This window comes from Cryptomeria japonica, chromosome 4, assembly GCF_030272615.1.
Source record: "Cryptomeria japonica chromosome 4, Sugi_1.0, whole genome shotgun sequence".
Lineage (NCBI taxonomy): Eukaryota > Viridiplantae > Streptophyta > Pinopsida > Cupressales > Cupressaceae > Cryptomeria > Cryptomeria japonica.
Window position 1 is genome coordinate 323,649,323 of NC_081408.1, and position 6,000 is coordinate 323,655,322.

Below are 6,000 nucleotides of genomic sequence, written 5' to 3' on the forward strand. Positions count from 1 at the left end.
ACCATTTATGCTCTTGCACTGAATTATATCACAAATATCCTCAATCAATAGAATGGGTGGGCTACTACTTAAAGGTGTTTAGTCATTTTTGATGTCTTTGGACATAAGTTCATTCTGCAGTGACTCACTTAAGAGCCTTGTAACTTGTGGTGGGGCCCATTTATCCTTTCAGCAAGTTACAATGTAGGAACAACTATACCCAAGGCTACAACTTTCACTCTCACCTGATTTCTATAGCGGCTTGAAGGATTTACCATGCGAGGTCATTCCCAAGAGTGATGTGTATCTTGGCAAACCTCTCTTAAAAAGAAAAAACATTGAATGTTACTAACACTTTTCTCTTGCACCTAGGACCACAAAAGCCAAGGGAGAGGATAGTGTGTGTTAGAAGTAGGACCACTCGACCAACTTTTTGCACAAGTGTGCCAATCACGAAAAGCACTGACTTGTCATTGCAATGATTTTCTATCTAATTGGAGATGTTTCTCCAACAACCATGATGTTCTTTTTAACCTCAAATGCAATATGTTTAAGTAAACTAGAACTTTGAAATCCTGGTCAACTTAATGAAGAACACGTATGCATGAAGTAAAATCGTTTTGCAAAAAGAATGAGACAAGTTGATTGTGAATTTTATTTGCACCAAAATGGAAGTGTGGGTTGTGAGTTCTTGCTTAAGTTTGATGCAAGAAATAAATTTGTTTTGTTGATTTTAAGCACCAAATGAACAATTAAGCCTAACTTGCAAGAAACAAAGTTTTATTTTTGTTCAATTTTAAAGCACCAAAAACAAATGATCCTAACTTGCAAGGAAAAGAAAGTTTGTTTTTGTTCAATTTTAAAGCACCAAAAACAAATTTTTGATTTTTTAACGAAGTTAGTTTTTAGACCTGCACAAAAAGTGAATAGTTAGTAAAATCCACGCACAGGGAGGGCTTCCACAAGCCTAAAAAAACATTTTTTTTCGGTTACAAGGTCTTCCTTACAATGTTCTGTTACAATAGCGCTAGTCTGTATGAAAATAGAAGTGCTATTTAAACAAAAACACATTATTACAGAGACAAAAGCGCTAAAAAAAAAACTTGATAGTAAATGCAAAAGTGCCAGAACAAGCGCAAAAACGCTAAAATAAACACAAAAGCGCTAAGTGAAGGTCAATAGTGCCAAACTTGAGACAATAGCGCTATTATAAAAACAATACCGCTAAAATAACAAGTTGCAATAGTGCTACAACACAATCAAAAGCGCTAAAGCACGACCTGTGTGTCAAGTTCAACATTCAAACATGTTAGTTGGTTTTTTAAAGAATTCTTTTAGGTGCTTGGATTCACGTTAGGTTCACCAAATGATGCTTTGCAAAACTGACAAGTTAGATTAAAACCTGTGCTGTTGTAACACACAAAAACAACAAGATACAAGATTAATGTTAGTGTTATTTAACCAAAGATTAACCTAAACAGGCATATCAAAAGAGATACTAAGATCATGCTAACATATTTAACAAATGAAACAAATATAAGAAGACATCTCCAAATGCCTCTTAACATGTTCTTAGTTCCTTCTCCCTTGTTCCTCTCCTCTCCAAGTTCCAAATTAGTGTAGCTCTCAGCAGCTTTTTGCACTATGGATGCTTATGGAGGTTCAAGATTGTAGATGATTACTCTAAATGCTATGCAAATGTAGATAAAAGCTAATATTAGATGCTATAATGCTAAAATGATTTATTTTAGGCCAAAATAACAATTATATGAGTTTATTATGCTAAAATGCTCTCTAGAATTCACTATAGCTTAAATGCATACAAGTTTTCAAAATTATGACTATGAATGCTAAATGATTAAGGATTTGAAAAGGAGGAATGTGAGCTCTATTTATAGGTAAAATGGAGCAATGGATGGTTGAGATTGAGTAATCTCAACAAGGGTCAGGATTGGATGATTTGAGATCCATGTGAGAGCTTTCAACCCAATCCCTGGTTGACAAGTGTCAATGTGAGATAGGTTGAGAGGAGAGGGAATAAGCATTAAATGCTTGACATGACTTGAGTGTTAACTAGGGAGTTAAGGTCAAGGTTAGTTGAATGAATAAATTCTTTATTCAAAGAATAAAGCTTTTATCCAATGGATAAACTCTTGTGCAAAGACAAAAGAGATAACCATGGTCAAAGCAATAAATGCTTGAGGAGACACATGAGTGCAAGTTGAAATAACCATAAATGGTTATGTAAGAGCCATTAATGGTCATGTAAGAGCCATTAGTGGTTTTAGAAGACTTTAGAGGTTAAATTGTTGAACACACAAAGCATTAAATGCTTTTCAAAGACTTTGAAGTCTTTGAGAAGTGACTCCAAGTTGCTTAGGAATGTGACAATAATTAGGGGATGGATTAGGCTAATTAGGAAGGGGTTAGAAGAATCTAGAAGGGGTTTTAGGAATGCAAGTGGATTTTGTGGGTGAGGGAAAATAGGATTTTTAATTAAAATAAAATTCATTTATTTCAATAAATGTGTGCAAGTTGCATTTGTAGGAAAATGCAAGTGGGGGGTGATAAATGATTTAAATAAATGTTTGATTTAATTTATTTAAAAGAGGAAAAGGGGATTAAATGAAATAAATATGATTTATTCATTTAATTGATTGTGAATTTGGTTTAATGAATTAATTAAAATAAATTGAATAATTTATTTAGTTAATAGGAGAATGTTTGAAGATGAATTAATTAAATATTAATTTAATTAACTGATGGCTTAGTGGATTTTTAATCAAATAAATAGCTAATATTCATTTAATTAAATTGGACAGATTTATGTGACTACACATTTCATCTAAAATCCTGATACCCTTCCCATCTAGTATTCTCTGATGTTTTTCACATATATACATACTCCCCCTTTGACATTAATTTCAAAGACCAGTGAAAGAATTGAAAGAATTTCAGAACAAAAGAATAAATGAATATTGTTAGTTTCACTGGAGCTTAATCATCTTCAAGATCTTTGGGTATGCCTTTTGTAATAACTGAAGATATGTATCTCAACCAGTTTTGAAAGTATCAGAAATGGATGCAAGTCCACTTAGTAAGTGGACAAGTGTTTCCTTCTCTTGGACATCTGTTGGTGTGGGTTTAGTTAACATGTCCATGCACTCTCTCTTATGAACAACCAATGAATCCAATCTAGGACTTACCAATCCTCTTATATTTCTTGCTCTTTGCATGATTATATCTCTCTCCTTCTCAAAAGAAAAAAATTGGTTCTCACTTCAAGAGCCTTCTCTCGTGCTGTACCAAAATGCTTTGTTTTATCATCTAATGGGGCATCTAACAACATTTTTGCATAGAGTTTAAAAATGTTGTCATCTACCTCATATCTAAGCTTTATAACCCATATTATCCTTGGTTCAACTTCTTCCATAAGAGTTTCATTAGTTTTTACAATAAAACAAATATCTGTGGAATACTTCTCCACAATGTTCTTTGGAATTCTCTCCCTTTGCCTCATGTTTTCTTGGAATATCTTGAAATACCCCCAAAGTTTCTGATCTTTGCCGGTACCAAAACCGATGATAGCTTCCTTGATCTGCATACCTACCGGTATGTCATGAGCCCAACGTTTCTTTCCTAGATCAGGTAGCTCATTCAGGAAGTAAAGAATTAAACATACAATGAGATTATCATATCTAAAAGTGCCTTTCTTGACTCCCTTGATCTTCCCAAGGTTTAACATTAATTCACTCCTCATCCATTCACATAAATCATACTTGACATTTTTTTTACTCAGCATGTGATAAGCAACATGAATGCATGAACTAGCAACATAATTCAATCAGTTAGATTGAGTTACCTTGTAACCTATTATTATGCTAGCAAACTTCACATCAGTGTCGGTGATTGTGCTTATCCTCATTGATCTGCTATCAGGAGTTGCACTGGTGAGTTTCTCCACCTCTGTGATGGAAATTTTCTTGCCAGGTTCTTGTCCAACCTTCGATAAGCCGATGACTGCTTGAATATCCTCCTTAGTGATCATGTAAGGCCTATCCATCCAGATAAACTCATTGTGAACCCTGCTTAGAACGTATCTGATAACTTCATCCTTGAATTTCAGTATGTACAAAATACCAGTTAACCCTAAATCCTCAATTTCTTTATATTCTGGTTTGATGGTTTCAGAGTCTCCTAGTATCACAGATTGATACATTCTTTTAATGTCTTTAGTGCCCAAATCATCCAGGGTGCAGTGAATGTATGCCCGCACATCTTCAACATACACCACGCCGTCAGGAACCCTAGAAAATGCTTCCGCAGAGTCTTCCTTTTTAGCAATTTTGTGAACCTCCTTAAATAATGGTCTTAACCTATCTTTGACTTCGACAATGGTGGGATTCGAAATGAAAGTAGGAGCTGATGATCCATATGGCATTTCAAAAAATACCTAAAAATGGACGCCGATGGAAGATTGAGTGCTTCAGATAACTACTCGAAAACCTTTTGCCTTTTCTTCACTCTGAACTCGCCTTTTCTTCACTCTGGATGCTTGAATGCACGGTGAGTGAAAATGAATTCACTTACCCCCTTTTATTAGCAAATAAAAACCTAATTTTCTACAATAAATGCTTCACAAACAACCCTACGGATGCTGATTTCACAGTCTTGTGCCGGGTGAAACTTCACCAATGATGAACACAACTCTCCAAATTTCTTCCAGATCTCCTCCGATCTCTTCCAGGGTAATATGCAAGATTTTGCAATGACTTTGCCAACCCCTAAGGCTTATGCCTTAGTTACCAGTGGAATTTCCTGCCGATGGAGGAATACCCTGTTCTACCGGTGGAGTTATCGATATAGATCCATCTCCACTTAGTTCTTCAGATTTTCTAACCCATCTCTTGGTGTGATCTTGTTGTATTTCATCTACCTTCTTCTTTCCTTTCTCATTATCTTTATTATTATTAACCGGTCGAGTCTTTCTTCTGCAGTACTTAGCAATATGACATGTTTTGTTGCATGCATAACATGTAACATTGTTCTTCTGAATTGCTTTGACAAATCCGATGTCATTCCTTGATCTATAGTGATTAGCAAAATGTCCAAACTTTCCACATGCATGATATTTAACATTCATCCTGCAATCTTCTGATATATGACCATACTTCTTGCAGTTTGTGCATTGATCGAGAACAAAATTATAGTTTTGATTTGTTTTATTTCTACATTGTTTAGCCATATGCCCAAATTTATTGCAAACAAAACATCTAGAATTAAATTTATAAGCATTAGATTGCCTTACCTGTTTCCTTTTTTCTGATGAGTTCTGCATACCAGTTGTCTGATTTTCATTTGCAGTACCAGAGCTTTCACCTTGTACAAATCCAAGTCCTCTAGAATCATCAATCTATCTTTGTCTTTTCAATATGTCATCCAACCGTGCAACATTGATCCTAAACTTTTCTTTATACTCACTTGTAGTACTTAGATCATCTCTCAAAGTAGTTATTTGTCTTTCAAGTTCTTGTTCATTGTTCCGGGAGTGTGCCAAATTAGATCTCAACAAATTATTCTCATGAGTCAATCTGCCACATTCATCAAATTTGTTGTTTAGAGATATAGTAAGATTATCTTCCTTCTTTCTATCCTCAATATCTTTTGACAATCTCATAGTCATATCTTGCATTTCATTCTTCATGAGCATGTTTGCTTGACTTAGTTTCTGACATTGTTCCTTAAGAGCATTATTTTCCTCATCATCCAGGTTTTGAAAAAGTTCTTTTCTGTTGGCTTGAGCTGATGATAACCTTTCTTGCAGGATAAGAATAAATTCATTTGTAGAATTTAATTCTTCTTGCAATTTTAAGTTCTTCATCCTTTCAACATCATAATCTCAAGAGCCATCTCAAGTTGCTTCTCCATAACCATGATCAAGGATTTTGGTTTCAAAATCTTCCTCAAGTTGTTAAACTTCTTCTAAGGTACCAGGCTCTGATACCAATTGTTGGGATCCAA